We start from the raw sequence: 21703 nt of genomic DNA, 5'->3' as shown, positions 1-21703 counted from the left end.
ACCAATCAAACACTCACAGCCAGTCAAGAGATCTGGGTTTGATCCATCACCGTTCTTTAGCCCACTCTGCCACCCCAGTTCAGACATGGCCATATGCAAATCAGTCTGACCCTGTGCCTCATGGGAACAGTCCAGCCCGAACTGCCAAGCCATGCCTTCCCTGGACCGGAAACAAGCTTCCTAGGACCGGTTTCTGGCATTTCAGCTGTCTTCAGCCAGGCTTGCTTGAATCCAGTGGCAAAGTGAGCAAGGGACTCACGTCTGAGCATACCCTGCCAACTTATGGCGAACAAAGTGGTACAGAAGGGGGTGGTGATGGACGGAGCATCAGAACCAATCAAACACTCACAGCCAGTCAATAGATCTGGGTTTTATCCATCACCGTTCTTTAGCCCACTCTGCCGCCCCAGTTCAGACATGGCCATATGCAAATCAGTCTGACCCTGTGCCTCATAGGAACAGTCCATCCCGAACTGCCAAGCCATGCCTTCCCTGGACCGGAAACAAGTTTCCTAGGACCGGTTTCTGGCATTTCAGCAGTCTTCAGCCAGGCTTGCTTGAATCCAGTGGCAAAGTGAGCAAGGGACTCACGTCTGAGCATACCCTGCCAACTTATTGCGAACAAAGCGGTACAAAAGGGGGTGGTGATGGACGGAGCATCAGAACCAATCAAACACTCACAGCCAGTCAAGAGATCTGGGTTTGATCCATCACCGTTCTTTAGCCCACTCTGCCACCCCAGTTCAGACATGGCCATATGCAAATCAGTCTGACCCTGTGCCTCATGGGAACAGTCCAGCCCGAACTGCCAAGCCATGCCTTCCCTGGACCGGAAACAAGCTTCCTAGGACCGGTTTCTGGTATTTCAGCCGTCTTCAGCCAGGCTTGCTTGAATCCAGTGGCAAAGTGAGCAAGGGACTCACGTCTGAGCATACCCTGCCAACTTATGGCAAACAAAGCGGTACAGAAGGGGTGGTGATGGACGGAGCATCAGAACCAATCAAACACTCTCAGCCCGTCAAGAGATCTGGGTTTGATCCATCACCGTTCTTTAGCCCACTCTGCCACCCCAGTTCAGACATGGCCATATGCAAATCAGTCTGACTCTGTGCCTCATGGGAACAGTCCAGCCCGAACTGCCAAGCCATACCTTCCCTGGACCGGAAACAAGCTTCCTAGGACCGGTTTCTGGCATTTCAGCCGTCTTCAGCCAGGCTTGCTTGAATCCAGTGGCAAAGTGAGAAAGGGACTCACGACTGAGCATACCCTGCCAACTTATGGTGAACAAAAGGGGGTGGTGATGGACAGAGCATCAGAACCAATCAAACACTCACAGCCAGTCAAGAGATCTGGGTTTGATCCATCACCGTTCTTTAGCCCACTCTGCCACCCCAGTTCAGACATGGCCATATGCAAATCAGTCTGACCCTGTGCCTCATGGGAACAGTCCAGCCCGAACTGCCAAGCCATGCCTTCCCTGGACCGGAAACAAGCTTCCTAGGACCGGTTTCTGGCATATCAGCCGTCTTCAGCCAGGCTTGCTTGAATCCAGTGGCAAAGTGAGCAAGGGACTCACGTCTGAGCATACCCTGCCAACTTATGGCGAACAAAGTGGTACAAAAGGGGGTAGTGATGGACGGAGCATCAGAACCAATCAAACACTCACAGACAGTCAAGAGATCTGGGTTTGATCCATCACCGTTCTTTAGCCCGCTCTGCCACCCCAGTTCAGACATGGCCATATGCAAATCAGTCTGACCCTGTGCCTCATGGGAACAGTCCAGCCCGAACTGCCAAGCCATGCCTTCCCTGGACCGGAAACAAGCTTCCTAGGACCGGTTTCTGGCATTTCAGCCGTCTTCAGCCAGGCTTGCTTGAATCCAGTGGCAAAGTGAGCAAGGGACTCACGTCTGAGCATACCCTGCCAACTTATGGCGAACAAAGCGGTACAGAAGGGGGTGGTGATGGACAGAGCATAGAACCAATCAAACACTCACAGCCAGTCAAGAGATCTGGGTTTGATCCATCACCATTCTTTAGCCCACTCTGCCACCCCAGTTCAGACATGGCCATATGCAAATCAGTCTGACCCTGTGCCTCATGGGAACAGTCCAGCCTGAACTGCCAAGCCATGATTTCCCTGGACCGGAAACAAACTTCCTAGGACCGGTTTCTGGCATTTCAGCCGTCTTCAGCCAGGCTTGCTTGAATCCAGTGGCAAAGTGAGCAAGGGACTCACGTCTGAGCATACGCTGCCAACTTATGGTGAACAAAGCGGTACAGAAGGGGGTGGTGATGGACGGAGCATCAGAACCAATCAAACACTCACAGCCAGTCAAGAGATATGGGTTTGATCCATCACCGTTCTTTCGCCCACTCTGCCACCCCAGTTCAGACATGGCCATATGCAAATCAGTCTGACCCTGTGCCTCATGGGAACAGTCCTGCCCAAACTGCCAAGCCATGCCTTCCCTGGACCGGAAACAAGCTTCCTAGGACCGGTTACTGGCATTTCAGCCGTCTTCAGCCAGGCTTGCTTGAAACCAGTGGCAAACTGAGCAAGGGACTCACGTCTGAGCATACCCTGCCAACTTATGGCGAACAAAGCGATACAGAAGGGGGTGGTGATTGACGGAGCATCAGAACCAATCAAACACTCACAGCCAGTCAAGAGATCTGGGTTTGATCCATCACCGTTCTTTAGCCCACTCTGCCACCCCAGTTCAGACATGGCCATATGCAAATCAGTCTGACCCTGTGCCTCATGGGAACAGTCCAGCCCGAACTGCCAAGCCATGCCTTCCCTAGACCGGAAATAAGCTTCCTAGGACCGGTTTCTGGCATTTCAGCCGTCTTCAGCCAGGCTTGCTTGAATCCAGTGGCAAAGTGAGCAAGGGACTCACGTCTGAGCATACCCTGCCAATTTATGGCGAACAAAGTGGTACAAAAGGGGGTGGTGATGGACGGAGCATCAGAACCAATCAAACACTCACAGCCAGTCAAGAGATCTGGGTTTGATCCATCACCGTTCTTTAGCCCACTCTGCCACCCCAGTTCAGACATGGCCATATGCAAATCAGTCTGACCCTGTGCCTCATGGGAACAGTCCAGCCCGAACTGCCAAGCCATGCCTTCCCTGGACCGGAAACAAGCTTCCTAGGACCGGTTTCTGGCATTTCAGCTGTCTTCAGCCAGGCTTGCTTGAATCCAGTCCAAAGTGAGCAAGGGACTCACGTCTGAGCATACCCTGCCAACTTATGGCGAACAAAGTGGTACAGAAGGGGGTGGTGATGGACGGAGCATCAGAACCAATCAAACACTCACAGCCAGTCAAGAGATCTGGGTTTGATCCATCACCGTTCTTTAGCCCACTCTGCCACCCCAGTTCAGACATGGCATATGCAAATCAGTCTAACCCTGTGCCTCATGGGAACAGTCCAGCCCGAACTGCCAAGCCATGCCTTCCCTGGACCGGAAACAAGCTTCCTAGGACCGGTTTCTGGCATATCAGCCGTCTTCAGCCAGGCTTGCTTGAATCCAGTGGCAAAGTGAGCAAGGGACTCACGTCTGAGCATACCCTGCCAACTTATGGCGAACAAAGTGGTACAAAAGGGGGTAGTGATGGACGGAGCATCAGAACCAATCAAACACCCACAGACAGTCAAGAGATCTGGGTTTGATCCATCACCGTTCTTTAGCCCGCTCTGCCACCCCAGTTCAGACATGGCCATATGCAAATCAGTCTGACCCTGTGCCTCATGGGAACAGTCCAGCCCGAACTGCCAAGCCATGCCTTCCCTGGACCGGAAACAAGCTTCCTAGGACCGGTTTCTGGCATTTCAGCCGTCTTCAGCCAGGCTTGCTTGAATCCAGTGGCAAAGTGAGCAAGGGACTCACGTCTGAGCATACCCTGCCAACTTATGGCGAACAAAGCGGTACAGAAGGGGGTGGTTATGGACAGAGAATAGAACCAATCAAACACTCACAGCCAGTCAAGAGATCTGGGTTTGATCCATCACCATTCTTTAGCCCACTCTGCCACCCCAGTTCAGACATGGCCATATGCAAATCAGTCTGACCCTGTGCCTCATGGGAACAGTCCAGCCTGAACTGCCAAGCCATGATTTCCCTGGACCGGAAACAAACTTCCTAGGACCGGTTTCTGGCATTTCAGCCGTCTTCAGCCAGGCTTGCTTGAATCCAGTGGCAAAGTGAGCAAGGGACTCACGTCTGAGCATACGCTGCCAACTTATGGTGAACAAAGCGGTACAGAAGGGGGTGGTGATGGACGGAGCATCAGAACCAATCAAACACTCACAGCCAGTCAAGAGATATGGGTTTGATCCATCACCGTTCTTTCGCCCACTCTGCCACCCCAGTTCAGACATGGCCATATGCAAATCAGTCTGACCCTATGCCTCATGGGAACAGTCCAGCCCAAACTGCCAAGCCATGCCTTCCCTGGACCGGAAACAAGCTTCCTAGGACCGGTTACTGGCATTTCAGCCGTCTTCAGCCAGGCTTGCTTGAAACCAGTGGCAAAGTGAGCAAGGGACTCACGTCTGAGCATACCCTGCCAACTTATGGCGAACAAAGCGGTACAGAAGGGGGTGGTGATTGACGGAGCATCAGAACCAATCAAACACTCACAGCCAGTCAAGAGATCTGGGTTTGATCCATCACCGTTCTTTAGCCCACTCTGCCACCCCAGTTCAGACATGGCCATATGCAAATCAGTCTGACCCTGTGCCTCATGGGAACAGTCCAGCCCGAACTGCCAAGCCATGCCTTCCCTAGACCGGAAACAAGCTTCCTAGGACCGGTTTCTGGCATTTCAGCCGTCTTCAGCCAGGCTTGCTTGAATCCAGTGGCAAAGTGAGCAAGGGACTCACGTCTGAGCATACCCTGCCAATTTATGGCGAACAAAGTGGTACAAAAGGGGGTGGTGATGGACGGAGCATCAGAACCAATCAAACACTCACAGCCAGTCAAGAGATCTGGGTTTGATCCATCACCGTTCTTTAGCCCACTCTGCCACCCCAGTTCAGACATGGCCATATGCAAATCAGTCTGACCCTGTGCCTCATGGGAACAGTCCAGCCCGAACTGCCAAGCCATGCCTTCCCTGGACCGGAAACAAGCTTCCTAGGACCGGTTTCTGGCATTTCAGCTGTCTTCAGCCAGGCTTGCTTGAATCCAGTCCAAAGTGAGCAAGGGATTCACGTCTGAGCATACCCTGCCAACTTATGGCGAACAAAGTGGTACAGAAGGGGGTGGTGATGGACGGAGCATCAGAACCAATCAAACACTCACAGCCAGTCAAGAGATCTGGGTTTGATCCATCACCGTTCTTTAGCCCACTCTGCCACCCCAGTTCAGACATGGCCATATGCAAATCAGTCTGACCCTGTGCCTCATGGGAACAGTCCAGCCCGAACTGCCAAGCCATGCCTTCCCTGGACCGGAAACAAGCTTCCTAGGACCAGTTTCTGGCATTTTAGCCGTCTTCAGCCAGGCTTGCTTGAATCCAGTGGCAAAGTGAGCAAGGGACTCACGTCTGAGCATACCCTGCCAACTTATGGCGAACAAAGTGGTACAGAAGGGGGTGGTGATGGACGGAGCATCAGAACCAATCAAACACTCACAGCCAGTCAAGAGATCTGGGTTTGATCCATCACCGTTCTTTAGCCCACTCTGCCACCCCAGTTCAGACATGGCCATATGCAAATCAGTCTGACCCTGTGCCTCATGGGAACAGTCCAGCCCGAACTGCCAAGCCATGCCTTCCCTGGACCGGAAACAAGCTTCCTAGGACCGGTTTCTGGCATTTCAGCCGTCTTCAGCCAGGCTTGCTTGAATCCAGTGGCAAAGTGAGCAAGGGACTCACGTCTGAGCATACCCTGCCAACTTATGGCGAACAAAGTGGTACAAAAGGGGGTGGTGATGGACGGAGCATCAGAACCAATCAAACACTCACAGCCAGTCAAGAGATATGGGTTTGATCCATCACCGTTCTTTCGCCCACTCTGCCACCCCAGTTCAGACATGGCCATATGCAAATCAGTCTGACCCTGTGCCTCATGGAAACAGTCCAGCCCGAACTGCCAAGCCATGCCTTCCCTAGACCGGAAACAAGCTTTCTAGGACCAGTTTCTGGCATTTCAGCCGTCTTCAGCCAGGCTTGCTTGAATCCAGTGGCAAAGTGAGCAAGGGACTCACGTCTGAGCATACCCTGCCAATTTATTGCGAACAAAGTGGTACAAAAGGGGGTGGTGATGGACGGAGCATCAGAACCAATCAAACACTCACAGCCAGTCAAGAGATCTGGGTTTGATCCATCACCGTTCTTTAGCCCACTCTGCCACCCCAGTTCAGACATGGCCATATGCAAATCAGTCTGACCCTGTGCCTCATGGGAACAGTCCAGCCCGAACTGCCAAGCCATGCCTTCCCTGGACCGGAAACAAGCTTCCTAGGACCGGTTTCTGGCATTTCAGCTGTCTTCAGCCAGGCTTGCTTGAATCCAGTGGCAAAGTGAGCAAGGGACTCACGTCTGAGCATACCCTGCCAACTTATGGCGAACAAAGTGGTACAGAAGGGGGTGGTGATGGACGGAGCATCAGAACCAATCAAACACTCACAGCCAGTCAAGAGATCTGGGTTTGATCCATCACCATTCTTTAGCCCACTCTGCCACCCCAGTTCAGACATGGCCATATGCAAATCAGTCTGACCCTGTGCCTCATGGGAACAGTCCAGCCCGAACTGCCAAGCCATGCCTTCCCTGGACCGGAAACAAGCTTCCTAGGACCGGTTTCTGACATTTCAGCTGTCTTCAGCCAGGCTTGCTTGAATCCAGTGGCAAAGTGAGCAAGGGACTCACGTCTGAGCATACCCTGCCAACTTATGGCGAACAAAGCGGTACGGAAGGGGGTGGTGATGGACGGAGCATCAGAACCAATCAAACACTCACAGCCAGTCAAGAGATCTGGGTTTGATCCATCACCGTTCTTTAGCCCACTCTGCCACCCCAGTTCAGACATGGCCATATGCAAATCAGTCTGACCCTGTGCCTCATGGGAACAGTCCAGCCCGAACTGCCAAGCCATGCCTTCCCTGGACCGGAAACAAGCTTCCTAGGACCGGTTTCTGGCATTTCAGCCGTCTTCAGCCAGGCTTGCTTCAATCCTGTGGCAAAGTGAACAATGGATTCACATCTGAGCATACCCTGCCAACTTATGGCGAACAAAGCGGTACAGAAGGGGGTGGTGATGGACGGAGCATCAGAACCAATCAAACACTCACAGCCAGTCAAGAGATCTGGGTTTGATCCATCACCGTTCTTTAGCCCACTCTGCCACCCCAGATCAGACATGGCCATATGCAAATCAGTCTGACCCTGTGCCTCATGGGAACAGTCCAGCCCGAACTGCCAAGCCATGCCTTCCCTGGACCGGAAACAAGCTTCCTAGGACCGGTTTCTGGCATTTCAGCTGTCTTCAGCCAGGCTTGCTTGAATCCAGTCGCAAAGTGAGCATGGGACTCACGTCTGAGCATACCCTGCCAACTTATGGCGAACAAAGCGGTACAAAAAGGGGTGGTGATGGACGGAGCATCAGAACCAATCAAACACTCACAGCCAGTCAATAGATCTGGGTTTTATCCATCACCGTTCTTTAGCCCACTCTGCCGCCCCAGTTCAGACATGGCCATATGCAAATCAGTCTGACCCTGTGCCTCATAGGAACAGTCCATCCCGAACTGCCAAGCCATGCCTTCCCTGGACCGGAAACAAGTTTCCTAGGACCGGTTTCTGGCATTTCAGCAGTCTTCAGCCAGGCTTGCTTGAATCCAGTGGCAAAGTGAGCAAGGGACTCACGTCTGAGCATACCCTGCCAACTTATGGCGAACAAAGCGGTACAAAAGGGGGTGGTGATGGACGGAGCATCAGAACCAATCAAACACTCACAGCCAGTCAAGAGATCTGGGTTTGATCCATCACCGTTCTTTAGCCCACTCTGCCACCCCAGTTCAGACATGGCCATATGCAAATCAGTCTGACCCTGTGACTCATGGGAACAGTCCAGCCCGAACTGCCAAGCCATGCCTTCCCTGGACCGGAAACAAGCTCCCTAGGACCGGTTTCTGGTATTTCAGCCATCTTCAGCCAGGCTGGCTTGAATCCAGTGGCAAAGTGAGCAATGGACTCACGTCTGAGCATACCCTGCCAACTTATGGCAAACAAAGCGGTACAGAAGGGGTGGTGATGGACGGAGCATCAGAAGCAATCAAACACTCACAGCCAGTCAAGAGATCTGGGTTTGATCCATCACCGTTCTTTAGCCCACTCTGCCACCCCAGTTCAGACATGGCCATATGCAAATCAGTCTGACCCTGTGCCTCATGGGAACAGTCCAGCCCGAACTGCCAAGCCATGCCTTCCCTGGACCGGAAACAAGCTTCCTAGGACCGGTTTCTGGCATTTCAGCCGTCTTCAGCCAGGCTTGCTTGAATCCAGTGGCAAAGTGAGCAAGGGACTCACGTCTGAGCATACCCTGCCAACTTATGGCAAACAAAGCGGTACAAAAGGGGGTGGTGATGGACAGAGCATCAGAACCAATCAAACACTCACAGCCCGTCAAGAGATCTGGGTTTGATCCATCACCGTTCTTTAGCCCACTCTGCCACCCCAGTTCAGACATGGCCATATGCAAATCAGTCTGACTCTGTGCCTCATGGGAACAGTCCAGCCCGAACTGCCAAGCCATGCCTTCCCTGGACCGGAAACAAGCTTCCTAGGACCGGTTTCTGGCATTTCAGCTGTCTTCAGCCAGGCTTGCTTGAATCCAGTCCAAAGTGAGCAAGGGACTCACGTCTGAGCATACCCTGCCAACTTATGGCGAACAAAGTGGTACAGAAGGGGGTGGTGATGGACGGAGCATCAGAACCAATCAAACACTCACAGCCAGTCAAGAGATCTGGGTTTGATCCATCACCGTTCTTTAGCCCACTCTGCCACCCCAGTTCAGACATGGCATATGCAAATCAGTCTAACCCTGTGCCTCATGGGAACAGTCCAGCCCGAACTGCCAAGCCATGCCTTCCCTGGACCGGAAACAAGCTTCCTAGGACCGGTTTCTGGCATATCAGCCGTCTTCAGCCAGGCTTGCTTGAATCCAGTGGCAAAGTGAGCAAGGGACTCACGTCTGAGCATACCCTGCCAACTTATGGCGAACAAAGTGGTACAAAAGGGGGTAGTGATGGACGGAGCATCAGAACCAATCAAACACCCACAGACAGTCAAGAGATCTGGGTTTGATCCATCACCGTTCTTTAGCCCGCTCTGCCACCCCAGTTCAGACATGGCCATATGCAAATCAGTCTGACCCTGTGCCTCATGGGAACAGTCCAGCCCGAACTGCCAAGCCATGCCTTCCCTGGACCGGAAACAAGCTTCCTAGGACCGGTTTCTGGCATTTCAGCCGTCTTCAGCCAGGCTTGCTTGAATCCAGTGGCAAAGTGAGCAAGGGACTCACGTCTGAGCATACCCTGCCAACTTATGGCGAACAAAGCGGTACAGAAGGGGGTGGTGATGGACAGAGCATAGAACCAATCAAACACTCACAGCCAGTCAAGAGATCTGGGTTTGATCCATCACCATTCTTTAGCCCACTCTGCCACCCCAGTTCAGACATGGCCATATGCAAATCAGCCTGACCCTGTGCCTCATGGGAACAGTCCAGCCTGAACTGCCAAGCCATGATTTCCCTGGACCGGAAACAAACTTCCTAGGACCGGTTTCTGGCATTTCAGCCGTCTTCAGCCAGGCTTGCTTGAATCCAGTGGCAAAGTGAGCAAGGGACTCACGTCTGAGCATACGCTGCCAACTTATGGTGAACAAAGCGGTACAGAAGGGGGTGGTGATGGACGGAGCATCAGAACCAATCAAACACTCACAGCCAGTCAAGAGATATGGGTTTGATCCATCACCGTTCTTTCGCCCACTCTGCCACCCCAGTTCAGACATGGCCATATGCAAATCAGTCTGACCCTGTGCCTCATGGGAACAGTCCAGCCCAAACTGCCAAGCCATGCCTTCCCTGGACCGGAAACAAGCTTCCTAGGACCGGTTACTGGCATTTCAGCCGTCTTCAGCCAGGCTTGCTTGAAACCAGTGGCAAAGTGAGCAAGGGACTCACGTCTGAGCATACCCTGCCAACTTATGGCGAACAAAGCGGTACAGAAGGAGGTGGTGATTGACGGAGCATCAGAACCAATCAAACACTCACAGCCAGTCAAGAGATCTGGGTTTGATCCATCACCGTTCTTTAGCCCACTCTGCCACCCCAGTTCAGACATGGCCATATGCAAATCAGTCTGACCCTGTGCCTCATGGGAACAGTCCAGCCCGAACTGCCAAGCCATGCCTTCCCTAGACCGGAAACAAGCTTCCTAGGACCGGTTTCTGGCATTTCAGCCGTCTTCAGCCAGGCTTGCTTGAATCCAGTGGCAAAGTGAGCAAGGGACTCACGTCTGAGCATACCCTGCCAATTTATGGCGAACAAAGTGGTACAAAAGGGGGTGGTGATGGACGGAGCATCAGAACCAATCAAACACTCACAGCCAGTCAAGAGATCTGGGTTTGATCCATCACCGTTCTTTAGCCCACTCTGCCACCCCAGTTCAGACATGGCCATATGCAAATCAGTCTGACCCTGTGCCTCATGGGAACAGTCCAGCCCGAACTGCCAAGCCATGCCTTCCCTGGACCGGAAACAAGCTTCCTAGGACCGGTTTCTGGCATTTCAGCTGTCTTCAGCCAGGCTTGCTTGAATCCAGTCCAAAGTGAGCAAGGGACTCACGTCTGAGCATACCCTGCCAACTTATGGCGAACAAAGTGGTACAGAAGGGGGTGGTGATGGACGGAGCATCAGAACCAATCAAACACTCACAGCCAGTCAAGAGATCTGGGTTTGATCCATCACCGTTCTTTAGCCCACTCTGCCACCCCAGTTCAGACATGGCCATATGCAAATCAGTCTGACCCTGTGCCTCATGGGAACAGTCCAGCCCGAACTGCCAAGCCATGCCTTCCCTGGACCGGAAACAAGCTTCCTAGGACCAGTTTCTGGCATTTTAGCCGTCTTCAGCCAGGCTTGCTTGAATCCAGTGGCAAAGTGAGCAAGGGACTCACGTCTGAGCATACCCTGCCAACTTATGGCGAACAAAGTGGTACAGAAGGGGGTGGTGATGGACGGAGCATCAGAACCAATCAAACACTCACAGCCAGTCAAGAGATCTGGGTTTGATCCATCACCGTTCTTTAGCCCACTCTGCCACCCCAGTTCAGACATGGCCATATGCAAATCAGTCTGACCCTGTGCCTCATGGGAACAGTCCAGCCCGAACTGCCAAGCCATGCCTTCCCTGGACCGGAAACAAGCTTCCTAGGACCGGTTTCTGGCATTTCAGCCGTCTTCAGCCAGGCTTGCTTGAATCCAGTGGCAAAGTGAGCAAGGGACTCACGTCTGAGCATACCCTGCCAACTTATGGCGAACAAAGTGGTACAAAAGGGGGTGGTGATGGACGGAGCATCAGAACCAATCAAACACTCACAGCCAGTCAAGAGATATGGGTTTGATCCATCACCGTTCTTTCGCCCACTCTGCCACCCCAGTTCAGACATGGCCATATGCAAATCAGTCTGACCCTGTGCCTCATGGGAACAGTCCAGCCCGAACTGCCAAGCCATGCCTTCCCTGGACCGGAAACAAGCTTCCTAGGACCGGTTTCTGACATTTCAGCCGTCTTCAGCCAGGCTTGCTTGAAACCAGTGGCAAAGTGAGCAAGGGACTCACGTCTGAGCATACCCTGCCAACTTATGGCGAACAAAGCGGTACAGAAGGGGGTGGTGATGGACGGAGCATCAGAACCAATCAAACACTCACAGCCAGTCAAGAGATCTGGGTTTGATCCATCACCGTTCTTTAGCCCACTCTGCCACCCCAGTTCAGACATGGCCATATGCAAATCAGTCTGACCCTGTGCCTCATGGGAACAGTCCAGCCCGAACTGCCAAGCCATGCCTTCCCTGGACCGGAAACAAGCTTCCTAGGACCGGTTTCTGGCATTTCAGCCGTCTTCAGCCAGGCTTGCTTGAATCCAGTGGCAAAGTGAGCAAGGGACTCAGGTCTGAGCATACCCTGCCAACTTATGGCGAACAAAGTGGTACAAAAGGGGGTGGTGATGGACGGAGCATCAGAACCAATCAAACACTCACAGCCAGTCAAGAGATATGGGTTTGATCCATCACCGTTCTTTAGCCCACTCTGCCACCCCAGTTCAGACATGGCCATATGCAAATCAGTCTGACCCTGTGCCTCATGGGAACAGTCCAGCCCGAACTGCCAAGCCATGCCTTCCCTGGACCGGAAACAAGCTTCCTAGGACCGGTTTCTGGCATTTCAGCTGTCTTCAGCCAGGCTTGCTTGAATCCAGTGGCAAAGTGAGCAAGGGACTCACGTCTGAGCATACCCTGCCAACTTATGGCGAACAAAGTGGTACAGAAGGGGGTGGTGATGGACGGAGCATCAGAACCAATCAAACACTCACAGCCAGTCAATAGATCTGGGTTTTATCCATCACCGTTCTTTAGCCCACTCTGCCGCCCCAGTTCAGACATGGCCATATGCAAATCAGTCTGACCCTGTGCCTCATAGGAACAGTCCATCCCGAACTGCCAAGCCATGCCTTCCCTGGACCGGAAACAAGTTTCCTAGGACCGGTTTCTGGCATTTCAGCAGTCTTCAGCCAGGCTTGCTTGAATCCAGTGGCAAAGTGAGCAAGGGACTCACGTCTGAGCATACCCTGCCAACTTATTGCGAACAAAGCGGTACAAAAGGGGGTGGTGATGGACGGAGCATCAGAACCAATCAAACACTCACAGCCAGTCAAGAGATCTGGGTTTGATCCATCACCGTTCTTTAGCCCACTCTGCCACCCCAGTTCAGACATGGCCATATGCAAATCAGTCTGACCCTGTGCCTCATGGGAACAGTCCAGCCCGAACTGCCAAGCCATGCCTTCCCTGGACCGGAAACAAGCTTCCTAGGACCGGTTTCTGGTATTTCAGCCGTCTTCAGCCAGGCTTGCTTGAATCCAGTGGCAAAGTGAGCAAGGGACTCACGTCTGAGCATACCCTGCCAACTTATGGCAAACAAAGCGGTACAGAAGGGGTGGTGATGGACGGAGCATCAGAACCAATCAAACACTCTCAGCCCGTCAAGAGATCTGGGTTTGATCCATCACCGTTCTTTAGCCCACTCTGCCACCCCAGTTCAGACATGGCCATATGCAAATCAGTCTGACTCTGTGCCTCATGGGAACAGTCCAGCCCGAACTGCCAAGCCATACCTTCCCTGGACCGGAAACAAGCTTCCTAGGACCGGTTTCTGGCATTTCAGCCGTCTTCAGCCAGGCTTGCTTGAATCCAGTGGCAAAGTGAGAAAGGGACTCACGACTGAGCATACCCTGCCAACTTATGGTGAACAAAAGGGGGTGGTGATGGACAGAGCATCAGAACCAATCAAACACTCACAGCCAGTCAAGAGATCTGGGTTTGATCCATCACCGTTCTTTAGCCCACTCTGCCACCCCAGTTCAGACATGGCCATATGCAAATCAGTCTGACCCTGTGCCTCATGGGAACAGTCCAGCCCGAACTGCCAAGCCATGCCTTCCCTGGACCGGAAACAAGCTTCCTAGGACCGGTTTCTGGCATATCAGCCGTCTTCAGCCAGGCTTGCTTGAATCCAGTGGCAAAGTGAGCAAGGGACTCACGTCTGAGCATACCCTGCCAACTTATGGCGAACAAAGTGGTACAAAAGGGGGTAGTGATGGACGGAGCATCAGAACCAATCAAACACTCACAGACAGTCAAGAGATCTGGGTTTGATCCATCACCGTTCTTTAGCCCGCTCTGCCACCCCAGTTCAGACATGGCCATATGCAAATCAGTCTGACCCTGTGCCTCATGGGAACAGTCCAGCCCGAACTGCCAAGCCATGCCTTCCCTGGACCGGAAACAAGCTTCCTAGGACCGGTTTCTGGCATTTCAGCCGTCTTCAGCCAGGCTTGCTTGAATCCAGTGGCAAAGTGAGCAAGGGACTCACGTCTGAGCATACCCTGCCAACTTATGGCGAACAAAGCGGTACAGAAGGGGGTGGTGATGGACAGAGCATAGAACCAATCAAACACTCACAGCCAGTCAAGAGATCTGGGTTTGATCCATCACCATTCTTTAGCCCACTCTGCCACCCCAGTTCAGACATGGCCATATGCAAATCAGTCTGACCCTGTGCCTCATGGGAACAGTCCAGCCTGAACTGCCAAGCCATGATTTCCCTGGACCGGAAACAAACTTCCTAGGACCGGTTTCTGGCATTTCAGCCGTCTTCAGCCAGGCTTGCTTGAATCCAGTGGCAAAGTGAGCAAGGGACTCACGTCTGAGCATACGCTGCCAACTTATGGTGAACAAAGCGGTACAGAAGGGGGTGGTGATGGACGGAGCATCAGAACCAATCAAACACTCACAGCCAGTCAAGAGATATGGGTTTGATCCATCACCGTTCTTTCGCCCACTCTGCCACCCCAGTTCAGACATGGCCATATGCAAATCAGTCTGACCCTGTGCCTCATGGGAACAGTCCTGCCCAAACTGCCAAGCCATGCCTTCCCTGGACCGGAAACAAGCTTCCTAGGACCGGTTACTGGCATTTCAGCCGTCTTCAGCCAGGCTTGCTTGAAACCAGTGGCAAACTGAGCAAGGGACTCACGTCTGAGCATACCCTGCCAACTTATGGCGAACAAAGCGATACAGAAGGGGGTGGTGATTGACGGAGCATCAGAACCAATCAAACACTCACAGCCAGTCAAGAGATCTGGGTTTGATCCATCACCGTTCTTTAGCCCACTCTGCCACCCCAGTTCAGACATGGCCATATGCAAATCAGTCTGACCCTGTGCCTCATGGGAACAGTCCAGCCCGAACTGCCAAGCCATGCCTTCCCTAGACCGGAAATAAGCTTCCTAGGACCGGTTTCTGGCATTTCAGCCGTCTTCAGCCAGGCTTGCTTGAATCCAGTGGCAAAGTGAGCAAGGGACTCACGTCTGAGCATACCCTGCCAATTTATGGCGAACAAAGTGGTACAAAAGGGGGTGGTGATGGACGGAGCATCAGAACCAATCAAACACTCACAGCCAGTCAAGAGATCTGGGTTTGATCCATCACCGTTCTTTAGCCCACTCTGCCACCCCAGTTCAGACATGGCCATATGCAAATCAGTCTGACCCTGTGCCTCATGGGAACAGTCCAGCCCGAACTGCCAAGCCATGCCTTCCCTGGACCGGAAACAAGCTTCCTAGGACCGGTTTCTGGCATTTCAGCTGTCTTCAGCCAGGCTTGCTTGAATCCAGTCCAAAGTGAGCAAGGGACTCACGTCTGAGCATACCCTGCCAACTTATGGCGAACAAAGTGGTACAGAAGGGGGTGGTGATGGACGGAGCATCAGAACCAATCAAACACTCACAGCCAGTCAAGAGATCTGGGTTTGATCCATCACCGTTCTTTAGCCCACTCTGCCACCCCAGTTCAGACATGGCATATGCAAATCAGTCTAACCCTGTGCCTCATGGGAACAGTCCAGCCCGAACTGCCAAGCCATGCCTTCCCTGGACCGGAAACAAGCTTCCTAGGACCGGTTTCTGGCATATCAGCCGTCTTCAGCCAGGCTTGCTTGAATCCAGTGGCAAAGTGAGCAAGGGACTCACGTCTGAGCATACCCTGCCAACTTATGGCGAACAAAGTGGTACAAAAGGGGGTAGTGATGGACGGAGCATCAGAACCAATCAAACACCCACAGACAGTCAAGAGATCTGGGTTTGATCCATCACCGTTCTTTAGCCCGCTCTGCCACCCCAGTTCAGACATGGCCATATGCAAATCAGTCTGACCCTGTGCCTCATGGGAACAGTCCAGCCCGAACTGCCAAGCCATGCCTTCCCTGGACCGGAAACAAGCTTCCTAGGACCGGTTTCTGGCATTTCAGCCGTCTTCAGCCAGGCTTGCTTGAATCCAGTGGCAAAGTGAGCAAGGGACTCACGTCTGAGCATACCCTGCCAACTTATGGCGAACAAAGCGGTACAGAAGGGGGTGGTTATGGACAGAGAATAGAACCAATCAAACACTCACAGCCAGTCAAGAGATCTGGGTTTGATCCATCACCATTCTTTAGCCCACTCTGCCACCCCAGTTCAGACATGGCCATATGCAAATCAGTCTGACCCTGTGCCTCATGGGAACAGTCCAGCCTGAACTGCCAAGCCATGATTTCCCTGGACCGGAAACAAACTTCCTAGGACCGGTTTCTGGCATTTCAGCCGTCTTCAGCCAGGCTTGCTTGAATCCAGTGGCAAAGTGAGCAAGGGACTCACGTCTGAGCATACGCTGCCAACTTATGGTGAACAAAGCGGTACAGAAGGGGGTGGTGATGGACGGAGCATCAGAACCAATCAAACACTCACAGCCAGTCAAGAGATATGGGTTTGATCCATCACCGTTCTTTCGCCCACTCTGCCACCCCAGTTCAGACATGGCCATATGCAAATCAGTCTGACCCTATGCCTCATGGGAACAGTCCAGCCCAAACTGCCAAGCCATGCCTTCCCTGGACCGGAAACAAGCTTCCTAGGACCGGTTACTGGCATTTCAGCCGTCTTCAGCCAGGCTTGCTTGAAACCAGTGGCAAAGTGAGCAAGGGACTCACGTCTGAGCATACCCTGCCAACTTATGGCGAACAAAGCGGTACAGAAGGGGGTGGTGATTGACGGAGCATCAGAACCAATCAAACACTCACAGCCAGTCAAGAGATCTGGGTTTGATCCATCACCGTTCTTTAGCCCACTCTGCCACCCCAGTTCAGACATGGCCATATGCAAATCAGTCTGACCCTGTGCCTCATGGGAACAGTCCAGCCCGAACTGCCAAGCCATGCCTTCCCTAGACCGGAAACAAGCTTCCTAGGACCGGTTTCTGGCATTTCAGCCGTCTTCAGCCAGGCTTGCTTGAATCCAGTGGCAAAGTGAGCAAGGGACTCACGTCTGAGCATACCCTGCCAATTTATGGCGAACAAAGTGGTACAAAAGGGGGTGGTGATGGACGGAGCATCAGAACCAATCAAACACTCACAGCCAGTCAAGAGATCTGGGTTTGATCCATCACCGTTCTTTAGCCCACTCTGCCACCCCAGTTCAGACATGGCCATATGCAAATCAGTCTGACCCTGTGCCTCATGGGAACAGTCCAGCCCGAACTGCCAAGCCATGCCTTCCCTGGACCGGAAACAAGCTTCCTAGGACCGGTTTCTGGCATTTCAGCTGTCTTCAGCCAGGCTTGCTTGAATCCAGTCCAAAGTGAGCAAGGGATTCACGTCTGAGCATACCCTGCCAACTTATGGCGAACAAAGTGGTACAGAAGGGGGTGGTGATGGACGGAGCATCAGAACCAATCAAACACTCACAGCCAGTCAAGAGATCTGGGTTTGATCCATCACCGTTCTTTAGCCCACTCTGCCACCCCAGTTCAGACATGGCCATATGCAAATCAGTCTGACCCTGTGCCTCATGGGAACAGTCCAGCCCGAACTGCCAAGCCATGCCTTCCCTGGACCGGAAACAAGCTTCCTAGGACCAGTTTCTGGCATTTTAGCCGTCTTCAGCCAGGCTTGCTTGAATCCAGTGGCAAAGTGAGCAAGGGACTCACGTCTGAGCATACCCTGCCAACTTATGGCGAACAAAGTGGTACAGAAGGGGGTGGTGATGGACGGAGCATCAGAACCAATCAAACACTCACAGCCAGTCAAGAGATCTGGGTTTGATCCATCACCGTTCTTTAGCCCACTCTGCCACCCCAGTTCAGACATGGCCATATGCAAATCAGTCTGACCCTGTGCCTCATGGGAACAGTCCAGCCCGAACTGCCAAGCCATGCCTTCCCTGGACCGGAAACAAGCTTCCTAGGACCGGTTTCTGGCATTTCAGCCGTCTTCAGCCAGGCTTGCTTGAATCCAGTGGCAAAGTGAGCAAGGGACTCACGTCTGAGCATACCCTGCCAACTTATGGCGAACAAAGTGGTACAAAAGGGGGTGGTGATGGACGGAGCATCAGAACCAATCAAACACTCACAGCCAGTCAAGAGATATGGGTTTGATCCATCACCGTTCTTTCGCCCACTCTGCCACCCCAGTTCAGACATGGCCATATGCAAATCAGTCTGACCCTGTGCCTCATGGAAACAGTCCAGCCCGAACTGCCAAGCCATGCCTTCCCTAGACCGGAAACAAGCTTTCTAGGACCAGTTTCTGGCATTTCAGCCGTCTTCAGCCAGGCTTGCTTGAATCCAGTGGCAAAGTGAGCAAGGGACTCACGTCTGAGCATACCCTGCCAATTTATTGCGAACAAAGTGGTACAAAAGGGGGTGGTGATGGACGGAGCATCAGAACCAATCAAACACTCACAGCCAGTCAAGAGATCTGGGTTTGATCCATCACCGTTCTTTAGCCCACTCTGCCACCCCAGTTCAGACATGGCCATATGCAAATCAGTCTGACCCTGTGCCTCATGGGAACAGTCCAGCCCGAACTGCCAAGCCATGCCTTCCCTGGACCGGAAACAAGCTTCCTAGGACCGGTTTCTGGCATTTCAGCTGTCTTCAGCCAGGCTTGCTTGAATCCAGTGGCAAAGTGAGCAAGGGACTCACGTCTGAGCATACCCTGCCAACTTATGGCGAACAAAGTGGTACAGAAGGGGGTGGTGATGGACGGAGCATCAGAACCAATCAAACACTCACAGCCAGTCAAGAGATCTGGGTTTGATCCATCACCATTCTTTAGCCCACTCTGCCACCCCAGTTCAGACATGGCCATATGCAAATCAGTCTGACCCTGTGCCTCATGGGAACAGTCCAGCCCGAACTGCCAAGCCATGCCTTCCCTGGACCGGAAACAAGCTTCCTAGGACCGGTTTCTGACATTTCAGCTGTCTTCAGCCAGGCTTGCTTGAATCCAGTGGCAAAGTGAGCAAGGGACTCACGTCTGAGCATACCCTGCCAACTTATGGCGAACAAAGCGGTACGGAAGGGGGTGGTGATGGACGGAGCATCAGAACCAATCAAACACTCACAGCCAGTCAAGAGATCTGGGTTTGATCCATCACCGTTCTTTAGCCCACTCTGCCACCCCAGTTCAGACATGGCCATATGCAAATCAGTCTGACCCTGTGCCTCATGGGAACAGTCCAGCCCGAACTGCCAAGCCATGCCTTCCCTGGACCGGAAACAAGCTTCCTAGGACCGGTTTCTGGCATTTCAGCCGTCTTCAGCCAGGCTTGCTTCAATCCTGTGGCAAAGTGAACAATGGATTCACATCTGAGCATACCCTGCCAACTTATGGCGAACAAAGCGGTACAGAAGGGGGTGGTGATGGACGGAGCATCAGAACCAATCAAACACTCACAGCCAGTCAAGAGATCTGGGTTTGATCCATCACCGTTCTTTAGCCCACTCTGCCACCCCAGATCAGACATGGCCATATGCAAATCAGTCTGACCCTGTGCCTCATGGGAACAGTCCAGCCCGAACTGCCAAGCCATGCCTTCCCTGGACCGGAAACAAGCTTCCTAGGACCGGTTTCTGGCATTTCAGCTGTCTTCAGCCAGGCTTGCTTGAATCCAGTCGCAAAGTGAGCATGGGACTCACGTCTGAGCATACCCTGCCAACTTATGGCGAACAAAGCGGTACAAAAAGGGGTGGTGATGGACGGAGCATCAGAACCAATCAAACACTCACAGCCAGTCAATAGATCTGGGTTTTATCCATCACCGTTCTTTAGCCCACTCTGCCGCCCCAGTTCAGACATGGCCATATGCAAATCAGTCTGACCCTGTGCCTCATAGGAACAGTCCATCCCGAACTGCCAAGCCATGCCTTCCCTGGACCGGAAACAAGTTTCCTAGGACCGGTTTCTGGCATTTCAGCAGTCTTCAGCCAGGCTTGCTTGAATCCAGTGGCAAAGTGAGCAAGGGACTCACGTCTGAGCATACCCTGCCAACTTATGGCGAACAAAGCGGTACAAAAGGGGGTGGTGATGGACGGAGCATCAGAACCAATCAAACACTCACAGCCAGTCAAGAGATCTGGGTTTGATCCATCACCGTTCTTTAGCCCACTCTGCCACCCCAGTTCAGACATGGCCATATGCAAATCAGTCTGACCCTGTGACTCATGGGAACAGTCCAGCCCGAACTGCCAAGCCATGCCTTCCCTGGACCGGAAACAAGCTTCCTAGGACCGGTTTCTGGTATTTCAGCCATCTTCAGCCAGGCTGGCTTGAATCCAGTGGCAAAGTGAGCAATGGACTCACGTCTGAGCATACCCTGCCAACTTATGGCAAACAAAGCGGTACAGAAGGGGTGGTGATGGACGGAGCATCAGAAGCAATCAAACACTCACAGCCAGTCAAGAGATCTGGGTTTGATCCATCACCGTTCTTTAGCCCACTCTGCCACCCCAGTTCAGACATGGCCATATGCAAATCAGTCTGACCCTGTGCCTCATGGGAACAGTCCAGCCCGAACTGCCAAGCCATGCCTTCCCTGGACCGGAAACAAGCTTCCTAGGACCGGTTTCTGGCATTTCAGCCGTCTTCAGCCAGGCTTGCTTGAATCCAGTGGCAAAGTGAGCAAGGGACTCACGTCTGAGCATACCCTGCCAACTTATGGCAAACAAAGCGGTACAAAAGGGGGTGGTGATGGACAGAGCATCAGAACCAATCAAACACTCACAGCCCGTCAAGAGATCTGGGTTTGATCCATCACCGTTCTTTAGCCCACTCTGCCACCCCAGTTCAGACATGGCCATATGCAAATCAGTCTGACTCTGTGCCTCATGGGAACAGTCCAGCCCGAACTGCCAAGCCATGCCTTCCCTGGACCGGAAACAAGCTTCCTAGGACCGGTTTCTGGCATTTCAGCTGTCTTCAGCCAGGCTTGCTTGAATCCAGTCCAAAGTGAGCAAGGGACTCACGTCTGAGCATACCCTGCCAACTTATGGCGAACAAAGTGGTACAGAAGGGGGTGGTGATGGACGGAGCATCAGAACCAATCAAACACTCACAGCCAGTCAAGAGATCTGGGTTTGATCCATCACCGTTCTTTAGCCCACTCTGCCACCCCAGTTCAGACATGGCATATGCAAATCAGTCTAACCCTGTGCCTCATGGGAACAGTCCAGCCCGAACTGCCAAGCCATGCCTTCCCTGGACCGGAAACAAGCTTCCTAGGACCGGTTTCTGGCATATCAGCCGTCTTCAGCCAGGCTTGCTTGAATCCAGTGGCAAAGTGAGCAAGGGACTCACGTCTGAGCATACCCTGCCAACTTATGGCGAACAAAGTGGTACAAAAGGGGGTAGTGATGGACGGAGCATCAGAACCAATCAAACACCCACAGACAGTCAAGACATCTGGGTTTGATCCATCACCGTTCTTTAGCCCGCTCTGCCACCCCAGTTCAGACATGGCCATATGCAAATCAGTCTGACCCTGTGCCTCATGGGAACAGTCCAGCCCGAACTGCCAAGCCATGCCTTCCCTG

This window comes from Triturus cristatus, chromosome 1_1, assembly GCF_964204655.1.
Source record: "Triturus cristatus chromosome 1_1, aTriCri1.1, whole genome shotgun sequence".
NCBI lineage: Eukaryota > Metazoa > Chordata > Amphibia > Caudata > Salamandridae > Triturus > Triturus cristatus.
Note: the sequence above shows the minus strand (reverse complement) of the source record.